Source organism: Myotis davidii, unplaced genomic scaffold, assembly GCF_000327345.1.
Source record: "Myotis davidii unplaced genomic scaffold, ASM32734v1 scaffold68, whole genome shotgun sequence".
Classification (NCBI taxonomy): domain Eukaryota; kingdom Metazoa; phylum Chordata; class Mammalia; order Chiroptera; family Vespertilionidae; genus Myotis; species Myotis davidii.
The window spans coordinates 710,067-727,169 of record NW_006300376.1 but is presented as its reverse complement, the minus strand read 5'-3'; the positions used below and the strand labels follow the sequence as shown (position 1 = coordinate 727,169).

General features: G+C 38.6%; 1 protein-coding gene and 1 long non-coding RNA gene across 2 annotated transcripts in view; both read right to left on the bottom strand.

Moving 5' to 3' along the window:
* The window catches only part of SESN1 (sestrin 1), a 98,396-nt gene that overhangs the window by 72,955 nt on the left and 8,338 nt on the right, over positions 1 to 17,103 (bottom strand). The gene's annotated exons all lie outside the window — the stretch shown is intronic.
* LOC107185209 lies at positions 5,461 to 6,445 on the bottom strand. Its single transcript, XR_001516128.1, has 2 exons — positions 6,411 to 6,445; positions 5,461 to 6,135 (listed from the first exon to the last, which is right to left on the bottom strand). It is a non-coding gene; the product is annotated as an uncharacterized LOC107185209 (long non-coding RNA).

Below are 17,103 nucleotides of genomic sequence, written 5' to 3'. Positions count from 1 at the left end.
GTTTCTAACTCTCTATCTCTCTCCCTTCCTCTCTGTAAAAAGTCAATAAAATATATTTAAAAATAGAATAAAATAAATTAAAAAAATAGCTTGATAACCTACAATATTTAGGTTTTCTTCTATTTCACCTCAACTTTCAGCCTTTTACTTATATCAATACTAAATTTAATAGAAATAAAATTGAGCCATGTGTATAATTCTGGATCCAAAGAATTCAAATCCATGACATTAAAATCATCATAAAAATAGTCTTAGAATCTTAGCAAACTAATATTTAGCCTTGTCACTAACCTGGCTTGGTATCTGATAATTTCTAGGGTTCTGCCACCCCCTCCACCTTTTTCCTATAGGCTATGATTATTCTAAATTCTATAATAGCTATACCCTTATATTCTTGAATTATAAGCCAAAAAAGTATATAAAAGCTTATGGATGACTACAGAGTTAGCTCAAAGTCAATAAACCTAAAGGAGATACAGGTCACTTGATCCCAATATATTATGGATTCAGCTACATAGACAACACCTTGTCCCATGATATACTAATTGATTTCCAACATAGAAAGTGATTTAAGGACAGTATGTACTTGAGAACAAAAGGCAGTATCTGAAAGTCAGTTATCATTCATCACTAAATCAAAACATAGGTCATAATCAGGTTTTTTCTTTTAACCAGCTTAGAGAATATAAAATATTAGAAAGAAAAAAGCGTATATCAAGCATAAACAAGTCTACATCACTGATAATATACGTTAATGTTGGCAAATTTGTGTAGTAATAAACTATTAACACTTCAGCGATCTCTACATGGTGTAAGGAGGCAAAATAACAACAAAGAGCCCTTTCTTTTCCACTTTCTACATCCGTCTACAAATCTTCAAACTGCCAAACATAAAAATAGTTACCACGTTCTCTTAGTTCTTTCATCAAGCACAACGTACAGGTTACTTTTCACATTAAGAAATTGTGTTATTTCGCCCCAGCTCGTTTGGCTCAGTGGATAGAGCGTCAGCCTTTGGACTGATGGGTCCCAGGTTCGATTCCAGTCACGGGCACATGCCCGGGTTGCGGGCTCGATCCCCAGTAGGGGGTGTGCAGGAGGCAGCTGATCAATGACCCTCTGTCATCATTTATGTTTCTATCTCTCTCTCCCTCTACTTCCTCTCTGAAATCAATAAAAATATAATTAAAAAAAGAAATTGTGTTATTTGAATAACACACATGAAATAAGTGGTGTATTTACCCTAATAGTTACCCCAACCACTAAAAATTTTACACCACTTAGTTTCAGTATCTCCCTCCTCCAGTCTCCAAATTCAATACCTCATTAACTCTTTATAATTCTACTAGAGGCCCGGTGCATGAAATTTGTGCACGGGGTGGGGGGGTGTCTCCTCAGCCCAGCCTGCACCCTCTCCAATCTGAGACCCCTCGGGGGATGTCCGACTGCCGGTTTAGGCCGGATCCCAGGGATCGGGTCTAAACCAGCAGTCAGACATCCTCTCACAATCCTGGATCACTGGCTCCTAATCGCTCACCTGCCTGCCTGGTTGCCCCTAACTGCCCCCCGCCCTGATGGCCTAGTCATCCCTTACTGTACCCCCTGCTGGCCTGGTCACCTCCAACTGCCCCCGCCCCACTGGCCTAGTCACCCCTCACTGCCCCCCTGCCAGCCTAATTGCCCCCAACTGTCCCCCCTGCCAGCCTGGTTGTAGGCAGCCATCTTGTGAGGGCGTGAGGGTTTATTTGCATATTACCTCTTTATTATATAGGATTTTCCAATTATCTATTATTTTCACATCTATTAGCTTGACTTTCATAAGGTTATATTTTCTTTAACTATAGGCATATTTGAGAATTATCATTATTGGTGTTCTTATAGGTTTATAAAAAAGATTATTTTCCCCTATTGCTGTTATTTATTATGATCTTCTCAGCTTTATAAGAATGAATGTTGTTATTTAATTTCTCCTTCCCTACTGCCATTTACTCATTCAATCTTCAGGGATCTGTTTCTTGTTATTATTTAATTTTAAAAGTAATAACAATCTGCTGTGCTTTTAAAAAACTAAAATATAACTAATTTAGTTTTTAAAATCACTTAATTGTGCTTCTCACATATTTCCTTCTAGTTGATTATGAAGACATGTGGAGGAAGCTCTGAAGCAGAGTTGTTGTTCTTTCTAAAGTAGCTTCAAACATGGAATAAAGTGACAAGAGGATTTTAAAAAGAAAAAACCCCAAGATTATTGTGACTCACAGGGATAAAGCTTCAAGCCAAAAAATAAAATACATGTGTACTCAGGTGTAGAAAAAGCTCTGGATCACACATTTGTCTTTCAGACATTTGTGGACAGAGTGATAATAGTATTTTCAGTGTCACAAAATATTGCCCATTTACTAAAGACAGAAAAATATAAAACTTAAAAATAAAATATATTTCCTTTAAAATATAGTAATATCTTTTATCTACTACAACACAAAATTCTATCAATAATTTTAGTGTAAAGCTAATCCTTTTAGCCTAATGTAAGGTAAGAACCTGAAGTAGGTAAGAATGAAAATTGTACCTTAGATTTTGAAAGAGACATGGTTAGGATGGGTAAAAGAATTACTAGTATATACATAGTGAAAGGTAAAGTTATAAAACTCTAGAAATCCTGATTTTGCATTTAAATTAATTCACTCAAATTAATATTCATATTGACAGGTAATCCTGTCTTAGATCCTGTATCTTGATTTTTGGCTTAATATATTATAAACTAATAATATAACGACACAAACCTACAATTTCGATCCATATCTCTTTCTCCCTAGAGCCTTTGCTGTAGTTTCCTAACTGAAGGAGAAGCAAGCACAAGTGTAAAGGATTAATAAAAGTTAGATGGGGAAAGATACACAATCTGACATATACTCATAAAATTTCAAAATTCTAAGGATAAATAAAAACATCTTAAACTCCCAGAGTGTCCTTGTTCTTAAGAAATACATGATAAAGTATTTAGGGGTGAAGTGCTTATAACTTTCAAAAGATTCAGCAAAAGGAAAGAAAACGATTAGAGAAAGCCATTATGGCAAAATGTTAGTATGTGAATCTAGGTCAGGGGTGGGCAAACTTTTTGACTTGCGGGCCACAATGGGTTCTTAAACTGAACCGGAGGGCCGGAACAAAAGCATGGATGGAGTGTTTGTGTGAACTAATATAAATTCAAAGTAAACATCATTACATAAAAGGGTACGGTCTTTTTTTTCAATAGTTTTATTCATTTCAAACGGACCGGATCTGGCCCGCGGGCCGTAGTTTGCCCATGGCTGATCTAGGTGAAGAATATGTGGTATTGACTGTATTATTCTTTGAACTGTTCAAAAGGTTTAAAAAAATGGAGAACAACAACAAACCCACAAGGCTCCCAGAGAGAGATAAAATAAAACAAACAAAAAACAAATTTTATAAAAAAAAGAATGAGATTCAGTGTATCGTAAGACTTCTTGCTATAAACACTATATGCTAGAAAATAGTGTAATTAAGTTTTCACAGTTCTGAGAGAAAATGATTTTAACCTAAAATTCTAGTGAACTATATTAGAACCTGAAGGCAAAGAAAAATGCTTTCAAATATTCAGGACCAGAAGGCTTAATTCCCACACACTCTTAAAAAAAAGAGAGAGAGTTTATACAATCTAAACAACATAGCAGTGAAACACAAATGAAAAACTAGTTGAAACTGCATTTTTGTTACTATCATGCTAGTCCAAGCATTGTATCAATTACTGCTGAAACACTGCAATAGCCTTTCAATTGGGTTTCCATTGTTGTAGCCCTCCTATCCATTTCCACGCAGAAGCCAATGTAATTTTGTTATAATTTAATGTCCCATTTTATTTATTTTATGTAGGGAATAAAATTCACATCGACAAAATACATTCAATGATTTTCAAGTAGAAGGTGAAAACGGCATTACATCCCTGAGACCCTGACAATGGGGTACCTGTACTTTAGAGGACCCGCTCTAGGCCTCTTCCAACTGCATCTCTTCAACAGGTGAAGAGTCCACAGAGCCTAGGGCATATACCCACTCAGACCATGTACTAGTACTTGAACCCTGGGAGTCTCTGCCCAAATGGGCTAAACCCACTCCCAGGACCTGTGCTTGGGCTCTTCCCGTTGACGGAATACAGAGCCCACTGACACACCTCTAGGCCCAGGAAGTGGGCCAGCAGTAGCTAGATGTGGGGTGTGCACTGAGTCATGATGTGAGAGCAAGATGTCCATCCTTCAAGAATAGGACTGAGAGTAGAGTTGAGGTGGAAGGACAGGGTGGACAGGCCACATGCTGGCCAGGGCCCACCATATCAGAGTAGGCCTTGGAAAACATATAGTGAAAAGCCTCAGTCCCATCTGTGTCCCCAGCCAAAAGCCTTCTCTTCCCAGAGACAACTGCTTCCAGCACAAGAGTGATCATTTAAAAATCACAAATCTGATAATGTAATCTCTAACCTAAAGTATTTTAGTGGCTCTCTAGTACTGTTAGGATAAAATCCAAAATCCTTAAAGTGGTCGATGTGGTGCTTCTCAAACTATAATGTACACTAGTCACCTGGGGATTCAAGTCTGATTCAGTAGGATTGGGGTGAGGCCTGAGATTCTGAATTTCTAACAACCTCCTATGTGATGCAGATGCTGCTGGTCTGCGGGCCACAGCTTGAGTAGAGAGGTCCTATAAGAGATTGATACTCCTCTTGAAGCTATGATTTCAGCTACTCCAGCTAAGAAAAGAGACTTTCTCATTTAAAAAGCTGAATCAGCTGGTCTAGGCTGGGGGTGGACAGAAATTGCCAAGTAATAAACATAGCTAACATTTATTCATCTACTTAAATATTTATTGAACATCTGTTTGTATGTGCTAACACTGGCCTAGAGAGCTCAGCAATGAACAAGAAAAAGTTTCTGTGTTCATGGAGCAGACAGAATCAAAATTAAATAAATAAGAGTCTGTTTTCAGATTGACCAAGCCCCCCTGCGACCGAAGCTCCCAGCCTTTCCTTTATTTGTTTTTTTTTTTAAATTCGCTCCAGCTCCATGTCCATGGCAACTGGAAGCAGGTATCTGGGGTTTATTTACCTTCTATAATTGAAACTTTGTTGCGTTGAGAGGAGGCAGCAGCCAGCTGGAAAGCTTGGCTTCTTCCATCGCTGGGGCAACCAAGCCTCCTGCTTGCGGCCGGCTGGAAGCAGGTATCTGGGGTTTATTTGTCTTCTATAATTGAAACTTTGTTGCTTTGAGTGGAGCTCTGAGCCCACCTGGAAGTTTGGCTTCCTCCATTATTGGGGCAACCAAGCCTTCTGCTTGCTCCAGCTCCGTGGCTGCTGGCTGCCATCTTGGTTGGGTTAATTTGCATATAGTCGCTCTGATTGGCTGGTGGGCGTGGCTTAAGGCGTAGTGAAGGTACAATTTGCATGTCTGTCTATTATTAGGTAAGATAGGTGACTTTATTATTTGCATCCAACAGAATCAATAATAAAATATTCTTCAGTTTTTGAGAGGCAGTACAGTATTGAGATTACTAGAACTCCAGAGACCAAATGCCTCACTTTGAATCCCAGCTCTTACACCTACATTAACTAGGTGAACAGGGGCAAGTTAGATAACTTTTCTGTGCTTTGGCTTCTTATTAAATGGGTAAGTTAATGGATGATGCAAGTATGAGCTTAGAATGGCACCTGGGGGGAAAAATCCAAGCACTGGAATATAGGATCTATGAGGGTAGAGATTTTTATCCCTTTGCCCACTGATGTATGTAATGCCAAGAACAGTGCCTAAAGATAGTAAGTGCATAATAAATGTTTGTGGAATAAATGACTGGTATCATTATTAACATGGTGATTTTTGGATGAATGGAAAAATTGAACCAGTTAAGCTCTGCTATTTACACTTGGAAACTTCCTCTTTCTCCCCAAATTCCCTTCTTTAAAACAAAATGGAAACATAAGCATTTTTAAGTTGCATACTCAATTCTTCTAAGGCCCACAGCACTAAAATATGATTGAGAAACTAGATTTCAGTTGAGCAAGAGTGCCATCTAGTGTTCATGAAAGCTACAACAAGCTGAGAATTCAGTCAATTTTCATCCTGTGTGCTAGAGACAAAGAAAAAAACAGAATGAAAAAATTCATTAGAAAAAGATCTGCTCTATCAACAGCCCAAGTCTTGAAAGAAAGGTATTCCTAAAGGAAATTTAAGAAAAGCAGCTTTTCTGAGATGCTATCAACAATAAAAATATTTTTTTTAAAAAAAGAGAACAGCAGCTTTTGAAATTAGCATACACTCCCCTGGCCAGTGTGGCTCAATTGGTTGGAGTGTCATCCCATGCACCAAAGGGTGGCAGGTTCAATACCCATTCAGGGCACATACCTAGGTTGTGGGTTCAATCCCTGGTCAGGCGCATGCAAGATGCAACCAATTGATGTTCCTCCTCTGTCTAAAAATCAAATTTTAAAAATATAAATAAAAATAAAATTAGTATATTCTGTATTAGAAGAAACTCATTTCAGAGAGTATACTTAAGTTCTACTTTTCATAGGTCATTCTGCTATGAATAGAAAGTGGTCTATTAAGTTTATTTTTAATAACATGTTTTGGTCTTATAAGAAAAGATAGAACTATCCATTATGAAAATTTTAGAGAAATGTAGAAAAGAAAAACATGAACCATGGTCCAGAGAGAGAGAAAGTTATTTTCCGAGATTTAAAATGTACATGGAAAAAACTTAATTTTAATCAAATATTTGGTCAAGACATTAAAAAATATAAAAAAAGATAAATTATGTATATATTTTAACTAAAATCAAGAACTTTCCTAGCTTCAACTTTGTACTCAATGGGGTAAATTTTTTTAAAATTGCTATCAGATATATAATCACTTTGGTCTTGCTCTACAATACCCTAAATCCATAAAGATTGGGGTTTATAAAATAAAAATAGATAAATTACTTTATCTGCCCCCTTTCAGATACCACTAAATTGATAATAAAGTATACCAATTTGAGTTTGGGACATCTGAATAAAAATTTGGATTTGCAATAATGTTTAACCTCATTCATTATTCATTTGAGAATGCTCATAAAAGTTTTGGGCTTTCTTTTTAATATGCATTTCCCTCAAATTATAGACAGCTGAGATTGGATTCACAGCTCATTAGGTAATCATTAAATAATGAAAAGAATGCTGTTGGCCACTTCCTATCATTTGGACAAATGCTATTTTACTTTTAGTACAAAGAAAGGAACATAGGAAATTCCCTAGGATCACACAGAAATAATGGGGGAAGGTAGAAAAGCTGCTAGAGGCAGATGGGCTGGCCTCTCCAACTGAGCCTTGGTGGGCCAAGCCAGGGAGGGAGCAAGGCCTGAAAAGGGCATCCACTGGCCAGGCTGATGTGAGATTTCCTTACCTGGGAGACTGGTTGCAAAGGTGGGGAAGGAACAGAGCTTGGTCTCATACTATCACTTACTGGGCCACACTCTCTTCTAGACATTACTTAGGTTTCTGGGCACATAACCTAAACCACAACTCTCTTCACAGTAAGCAAGGAGGCCCTCTCTGCCCAACCTCTAGCTTCAGGAGGTGTGTTGTGGTAGGCTGCTTTTAAAATGGTTCCCAATGATCCCTACCTCCTGGTATTCATTCCATGTGTAACCTGCTCCTCTTGAGTATGGGCTGGACCTAGTGATTTGCTTCTAATGAACAGACTAAGGCAAACGTGATGGTACGTCTCTTCCAAGATTAGGTTATAAAAATCCATGACTTCCATCTTGCTGGTATGTTTTTGCTGGTACTTAGTCTCTGGTTCTTCTCAGGTTCTTTCTCTGAATAAGCAAATACAGAAGCCCACATGGCAAAGAACTGAGAGCAGCCTCTAGTCAACTACCAGCAGGGAATTAAGGCTCACAACTCAAGAAACTGAATCCTGACAATAACCATGTAAATAAGAAGCAAATCCTTCCCCGTTTGAGCTGTCAGATAAGATCACAATCCTAGCCACCACCTTAATTGCAGCCTCATAAGAGACTCTGAAGCAGAGGTCCTTGCTAAACTGTAGCCATATTTCTGATGCACAGAAATTGTAAGATAATAAATATGTATTGTTTTAAATCATCAAATTTGTTATGAAGGAACAGATAACTAATTCAATTCTTAAAGAAAAGCTGCTCAAGCCCACCTGAGAGACTGAACCCTGAGTGTCTCTGTCCCTGTCTTGTGGCAGACTTCTCAGTTACCAGCAAGCCTGGACCCTTGGCACAACTGGCCACTCCTTTTGTGGATTTACAGATTAGGTTCACCTGCCTGGTCTCGCTCTCCTATCCTGAAATAAATAACAAGGCATTTGGGCAAACTTCCTAGCTCCATGCTTCAGTGACCAGTCCAGCTTAAAACCTAAATGCCTGTGTGGTTTCTAAGATAAACCATTCATCTTGACTATGTATCATTTATTTTATTGCTTTTGCAGTCTCTATTTACTATTTACCAGCTGGTATGAAAATACTTCAGTATTTTAACACGTATTGCTGTGCCAATGATTATTGGCTGAACATCAGCCCTAGTTTATGCTGTAAGGTTAATTCATTAGACAGACTCAAGATCCTATCTAGTTCTACTTCCTTTCAATGAGCTTTAAAATATAATTAATGTAAATTTTACTACTTCTTTTAGCCATCTCCATCTTTAAATTTCTATAGTATTACCACATGGGAATGGCCAAGCTGAACTGTTTTATTTATAACGCCCAATACTAAAGTGAGAAGGAAAGGAAAATAAAAGGGGGCCATAAAAAGAAAACAAAGATGAGGCCAAAATGTAATCTACAGGAAAGTACAACAGAACATTAATTACTTCCCGCCAGTCATCAGAGGTTTGGTTTGGGCATGTTGGGGATAGAAACAGTGTATACTTGTATAAACAAACAGATGAGCTGAAAAGTAAAGTTAATTATTACATCAAAATGTATTTGCTCCATTAAGCTGCCTTCATTGTCCTAATCCGTCCTGATCTTCCCTTGCTTTGAGTTACTGTAACATTCTATATATCATATTTTTCCACTTTGATTTTAAGCCATTTCCAAAAATAAAAATAAAACAAATTCATTACCAAAAAAAGAGAACTCTATAGGAAAACAGATTAATGGTTAAAAACAGAATTAATTAGGAGTCAGACATGCCTCCTGACTCCAAGTATTCACTACTTAAGTTACTTAATCAGTTTTCTCAAAAAAAAACAAAAAAAAAAAAACTCACTTCACAGAGTTGCTGTAGTGTAAAAAAAAAAAAGAAAGAGACATATTATAGGCAAATGAACCTTCAAAGAAATGGCAGTTTGTATAAATTCTGCCAGAATGTGGATGTAGACTCCAGATATAAAAAGGCAATAGTGTACCAAGAGTTGAGTTTAGCAGATCTGATGTGACACAGACAGTATCACTAGCAGTTGTACCCTCTTTAGGAGACCTGAGGGCCAAGGAAAGTAGCACCCAGGCTGGATGCAAGAGTTTCTTTTCAATGAGAAAGCCTAGCTTTTGAGAAGTTCCTATTTCCTTAGCTAAATAAACCAAAACGTGACCTAACCTTACAGTGAGTGGGTACATTCATATGTGTATATTTATTTTGTTTTGGGAAGACAGCTTCCTCAAAACCTATAACCCACCTCAAATTTTGCAAATGTTATATGTAAAATGCTAATTGCAGTGCCTAGCATTTGGTAAGAACTCTACAAAATTAAATATTTAGTAATGATTATTATAAAAAGAAAAATTTAAATCTCCAATAATGCCACCTCTAAAAGAGAATTACTAGTAGATAAATGGATAAAAAGCTGTGTGACACTTACATTAATGGAATACTATACAGCTGTGAAAAAGAGGACTCTCTTACCCTTTGGGACAGCATGGATGGACCTGGAAAATATTATGCTAAGTGAAATAAGCCAAACTGAGAAAGACAAATTATCACAAGATCTCACTTATTTGTGGAATCTAATGAACAGAATGAATTGACTAACAAAATAAGCTCTGAAGCAGGGAGGCATGGAACAGATTGACATACCTCAATGTGGAGTTGGGGGGACAAGAAGAGATAAACCAAAGAACTTATATACTTACTAGAGGCCTGGTGCATGAAATCCATGCAATGGGGGGGAAGGGGAGTCCCTAAGCCTGGCCTGCACCCTCTCCAATCCAGGACCCCCTGTGGGATGTCCGACTACCTCTCACAATCCAGGACTGCTGGCTCCTAACCGCTTGCCTGCCTGCCTGCCTGCCTGCCTGCCTAATCACCCCTAACCCCTCTGCCTGCCTACCTGATTGCTCCTAACCCCTCTCCCTGCTTGCCTGATAGCCCCTAACTACTCCCCTGTTGGCCTGATTGCCCCTAACCTCCTCTGCCTTGCCCCGCATCTGGGACCCAGGATTCCCTCCTCCGGCTGGTCACAGGCACCAAGGACCTGGGCTTCCCTCCCTCTGGCCAGTTGCAGGCACCCAGGGCCCAGGCCAGTTCTGCATGGTGCGGCCACAGCCACAGGGACCGTGGGTGGGTGGCTTTGCCCAGGCTGCAGCTGCAGGAGCCCGGGACCGTGGGGTGGGCGGCTTGTCCCTCTCCCGGGGAGCTGGAGCCCAGGACCGTGGTGCGGGTGGCTTGTCCCTTTCCCAGGCCACAGCCCCAGCCGCTGGTGCCTGGGACTGCGGGGTGGATAGCTTGTTCCTCTCCCAGGCTGCAGCCTGGCTGGTTCCCATTCCTCTCTCCCCAGTGTTGAGTGTCTGAGCCGTTAACAGCATGATGGCATGATGACCATTTGCATATTAGCTCTTTATTATGTAGGATATGCATAACCCATGGACACAGGCAATAAGGCTGTGAAGACCTAGGGGGTGGGGAGTGGGTAGGGGTTGGGAGTGGGGGAGAAAAGCGGAAAAAATGGGAGATATCTGAAATACTATCAACAATAAAAATATATATTAAAAAATAAAATAAGCCCTAACCGGTTTGGCTCAGTGGGTAGAGCGTCGGCCTGTGGACTGAAAGGTCCCAGGTTCAATTCCGGTCAAGGGCATGTACCTTGGTTGCAGGCACATCTCCAGCAGGAGGTGTGCAGGAGGCAGCTGATCGATGTTTCTCTCTCATCGATGTTTCTAACTCTCTATCCCTCTCCCTTCCTCTCTGTAAAAAATCAATAAAACACATTTTAAAAAAATAAATAAATAAAATAAAAGAGAATTATAGTTAATATTTTGGTGCATATAAGTTTCCTGACTTTTTGCCCTCTCTATAAAAATATGTATATACTTGGCATACTACTTTAAAACTTGCTTTTCCACTTACATATATATTTATTCTTTTCTTATAAATATATTTTCAAACAACTTTTAATAACTGTATAATAGTCCTTTATATGAAAGCACCATAACTTAATCAATCCATAATTTAAATGGGTTATATTATTACCCACTTACATATAAAAATACATATAGATAATATTTATATCCGAAATAGCACTATAGTAATTGTTATCATACATAAATCTTTTCTCAGATGACTTCCTAAATGTAGAATTACCATGTACAGTTCCCACCAACAGTTATACTTTTGTCAAGTTAGCACCATAAAACTTAACATTTTTAGTCACAGTCTTGATTTGTTCTTAAAAGGTCTTAAGTGTAGTGGTTGTCTTCTACTTTTTATATCCTTCACAGTGCGAGAACAGTGTCAGGTACAAAGAAAGATTTAAAATGAATTCTTACTTTAAACAACCATACTAATTTCAACCTTAACTGAAGGGAGGTCAGCTGGAGGTGCTGTAGGGTTCAGGAAAAAATAAAACAGTAACCCTGTTATTAAATATTTTAACAAAAGAAAAAGAACTAGCCATAATTTAGTTTCATTCCAGCCAATAAAAGCATTTTCTATAAATATATGTACTATCAAAATGACCGAATATTTATCTTAAGGTTTGATTCAACACTTTACTACACACCTACTTCCAAATTCAAAGAAAGAGCCATCAAAGATAAGTGTAGTTTAAAATGAGACACTTCTTAGTCTGAATAATTACCACTAGGGAGACAATAACATACATTAAAAGGAATAAAAAAATAAAGATTAAGATACCCATTTCTTGGTGAAAAAGTCGAATACAACTCTAGCTTGGGGTCAAATTTTTTGTTTAGAAAATTATTTTATACTAGAAGCCTGGTGCACGAAATTCATGCACAGGGGTGTGTGTGTCCCTCAGCCCAGCCTGCACCCTCTCCAATCTGGAATCCCACCAGGATCAGGCCTCCCTCTCACAATCCAGGGCTGCTGGCTCCCAACCGCTTGCCTGCTTGCCTGCCTGCCTGCCTCCTGCCTGCCTGCCTGATTGCCCCTAACCACTTCTGCCTGCCAGACTGATCACCATCTAACCATTCCCCTGCCTGTCCAATTGCCCCTAACTGCCCTCCCCTGCCCGCCTGGTCACCCCTAACTGCCCTCCTTTGCCCACCTGGTCACCCCTAATTGCCATCCCTTGCCAGCCAAATTGCCCCTAACTGCCCTCTCCTGCAGGCCTGGTCACCACCAACTGTCTTCCCCTGCCAGCCCAGTCACCCTTAACTGCTCTCCCCTGCTGTCCATCTTGTGGTGGAGTGATGGTCAATTTGCATATTACCTCTTTATTAGATAGGAGGATATTAAACTGAAAAAAAAAAAGGCTTGCCTGACAGCCATACTTAATTACTTGGTACAGACCCAATTGTGCAAGATTTGCTTACATCAGCATCTAAGAAAGATGAGCTAAGCTTTGAATGCAGCATTTAGGAAAAAAGTAAATGTAATTATTTGTAGTAATCATCACTAATGAAGGAAGTATAGAATTAAAATTTCCATCTTCTTTGACAAGGTTTGTTGCCAAAATCATTTTGTTTTATCATACTCTACTAAATTTTTAATGTATATTGCCATAGATATCAAAACTCTGAACAAATGGTATACAAAAGTATACAAAATGCACTTACTATTATGAGTTGAAAATATTTTAGAGTAACAGTACAGTTATAACAGGATTTACAATTAGAAAATATCAGTGAAGTACTTTAAAACACCTCAACAATTATGTTAGTTTAACTATACAGTTCAAATTGGGTAATTTCTTTAAATCATTACATAAGTTAGCTCATAATTTAAGGAACTCAAGATTAAAATGTTCAAATTTGACCCAAGTTGAATAATGAAAAGAATAAGAAAAAAGTACTTTTCTACACTGTTTAAACAATCATTTATGGTTCTAATGTTAATTTTCCATAATAACTGAATAAAGAATCTAAAGACTTTAAAGTATGCACGGGAGACACACTAATGGAAAAATGATTTCTATATGAGCTCAATGTATGATACAATCTGGGGTTGATTTTTAAAAAGACTACTGAGGCCTCTTTTTAGCTGTAAACAACTTGCTGTATGACATGTAATGTAATACCATATTTTGGGAAATTTCAAACATTCATAATCCACAGGAAAAATACTCAACACTCCTACACTATTTTTCTAAGCCCACAATAGTGCAGTCTTTCAGCTACAAAGCCAGAAGCCAATTATAAAACCAGTACTTTTCCACTAGAGTTACTTGGCGGGCAGGGACAGGGATGTTCAGCTTTGCAAACGTTAGGGTCTAAAATAAGATCATTGCAAGGAGTTACTACAACACTCACCCTGCCAGCACTGTCATGGCAACAATGAACTAGCTAGGAGAATGCTCTTTTAACATTCAAAGCTAATCTTTACTCTATTACTCATGGAAATATACCAAATTTTCTTTTAGGCAGTTCACTAAAGAAATCATTTTACTTAGTAATCTCTAAATGTAAAGATAAGCCTTTTGTATACCATACTTTCAAGATCACAGTGCAGAGCCACCTTGCAATCAGCTTAAATTTATAAGGACAACATAATGAAAATTAACATGCCACGGTGAAAGTTTGAGATTTGGCAGGGTTCAATACAATTTCAAGATGGGGGAGAGTTTAAATGAGAATTTGAGCCCTGGCCGGTTTGGTTCAGTGGTTGGAGCATTGGCCCACTGACTGAAGGGTTGAGGGTTTGATTCTGGTCAGGGGCATGTACCTCAGTTGCCCACTAGCTTCCCACCCCAGTCAGGGTGTGTGTGGGAAGCAATCTCTCTGGTGTCGATGTTTCTCTCTGTCTTTCCATGCTCTCTAAAAATCAATGGGGGGAAAAAATCCTTGGATGAGGATTAACAAAAAAGAATTGGATGTGCAAGTGTGGTTCCCCCTAGAAACATTCAAGTTTTCATTTCACCCTGAAGCAAAAGTCATTTAGAAAAATAATATATATTTTCAATGTTAGGAAACTTATATGAAATTTTTATTCAGATAGTGCAGTACATATAATGGTGAAATGATAGAGCAGTGGTTCTCAACCTTCCTAATGCCCCGACCCTTTAATACAGTTCCTCATGTTGTGGTGACCCCCAATTTCATTGTTACAAATTGAACATAATTGAGCGTAGTGATTAATCACAAAAACAAGATGTAATTATATTTGTTTTCCGATGGTCTTAGGCGACCCCGTGAAAGGGTCGTTGGACCCCCAAAGGAGTCACGACCCACAGGTTGAGAACCGCTGCTATAGAGTCTCACAGCCTAGGTTTGAAATCTGGCTCCTCCTCTTCCTAGCAATGATAATTTGGGCCTTATTCAACCTCTCTGGGCCTTAATTTTTTTCTGATATGTAAAATGGGGATAATAATACCTACTTCTCATGGTGGTATTATAAAAAAAAAGTATTTAAAAAATCCTTAATTTGATTCCTAGAAGTGCTATTTCCTTTAGAGTGCTATTCCCTAGAGCCAGGGAACTTGGAAAGTAGGTGAAAGCTTTCCCAGCTGCCCAGAGACTTAGGAAACCGTAAAGAGCATACTGTGCCATGGCACTGTGTGGGCAGAACATAAAACTAATAGTTAACATTCACTGAGTGCTTACACGGTTCCGGTAAGGATTGCACATGTGACCTCATTTAATCCTCACAAATTCTGTGGGGGAACTGAGACTTGTAAGAAGGTTATATAACTTGTCCAACATCACCGAGTTTGACAGAACAGCATTTAAAGCCAGGTCTGACTAACTTCAAAGCCTATGGTCTTGACCATTAATCCTCCAATGGTGTCTAGGTAGTGAAACACAGGCCTTAGTCATGGATCTCTACGTGTGCACCTGACCACTTGGATGACACATGGAGCTGCCTGCTTGCAAACCTTGCCTGTTTGCAAATCCTGCCTGCTAGTGTCATGCTGACATACCAGAATGGCATTGGACTTCCAGGAGGAGATAGATGCCATAGATGTGCCCCATCTCTGGGAAAAAACTCTAAGCAAGTGTGGGGGAGTGGCTGGTTAGAACCCTGATAAAGTTGGACATTTTTATTAATCAGCCAATCTATACTAATAAAATGATAATATGCTAATTAGACCAGACATCTTCTGGACATCCTTCCAGATAAAGCCACAGTGGCGGAGGCAGAGGCAGTTAGGGGCGACCAGGCTGTCAGGGGAGGGCAGTTAGGGGCGACCAGGCAGGCATGCAGAGTGGTTAGGGGCGATCAGGCAGGCAGGCAAGTGAGCAGTTAGGAGCCAGTGGTCCTGGATTACAAGAGGGATGCCTGACTGCCGGCATTCGGCCATCCCTCAAGGGATCCCGGAATGGAGAGGGTGCAGGCTGGGCTAAAGGACCCCCCTCCCATGCACGAATTTCAGGCATTGAGCCTCTAGTATATAAATATTTAATGCACAAAAGGTAATTAGAAGTGTTAATGCATGGCCCTAGCTGGTTTTGTTCAATGGATAGAGGGTTGACCTGTGGACTGAAGGGTCCTGGGTTTGACTCTGGTCAGGGGCACATATCTAGGTTGCAAGTTCAATCCCCACAGGGGGCATGCAGGAGGCAGCTGATCAATGATTCTCTCTCATCATTGATGTTTCTGACTCTCTCTCCCTTCATCTCTGAAATTAATTTAAAAACATATAATAATCCTATAAAAATCCTAAACTCTAATAAACATAAAAATCCAAAAGGAATGCTAGTTTGGAATTTAATTTTTTTTTATCTAAATGACCTAGATCAAATCCATCATCTTCATCTTCATCATCACCAATATTTGTTGAGTGCTTACTATGAACCAGGCCCACTTCTACATGCTTTTCATGTTATTTAATTCTCAAAGCTACCCTGTGAAATTGCTATTATTATCCTCATTTACATATATGTTCCAAATGTTAATTTATAATTAAATTTGTACAGTATATTGAAGCTTACAAAATGCTTTATCAATATTATCTCCTTTAGTTTTTATAATCATATCACAAAGTAGATAAAAAATAAAATACAAGCTTCTTTTGTTTTTTTGTTTTGTTTTAAATTTTATTTATTGATTTTAGAGGGAGAGAGGAAGAGAGAAACATCGATTTGTTGTTCTACTTATTTATGCACTCATTGGTTGATTCTTGTATGTGCCCTGATCCGAGATCGAACCTGCAACCTTGGCATATTGGGATGACACTCTAACCGTCTGAGCTACCTGGCCAGAGCTGGGGTTTTTTGTGTGTGTCTTTTAAAGTAGAAGCATTATTAAAATTAGGTGAAAATTACAGCCTTTCCTTTGACATGTCAAAAGATAGATAAGCATAGTGTTTATTAAATAGTAGGCATACAACAAACACCTAATGAATGAAATGAGAAGAAATAACTCACTAGGTTCAGTGGTCAAATCTATATTGGTTCAATAAAATTTCAATTATTTATTATACAGCAAAACTAAATAAGTTTAAATTATATTTAATAATTTAAGTCTGCCAGTGTATACATTACTTGTTAGTTGAGTAAGTAAAGCATATCTTAATTTGGTGAGGTGTAATCACTACCAATGACTTCGAGAGACCTTATTTGATGAGAAAACCTGTCTCCCTATCACTTTTTACTTTTGAAAGACTTCTTCTAACTATGTCTTTCAGTTCCATTGGACATATCACCCTACCACTATTTTGCAAGGCTTGGTCTTTATCACATGATCTTA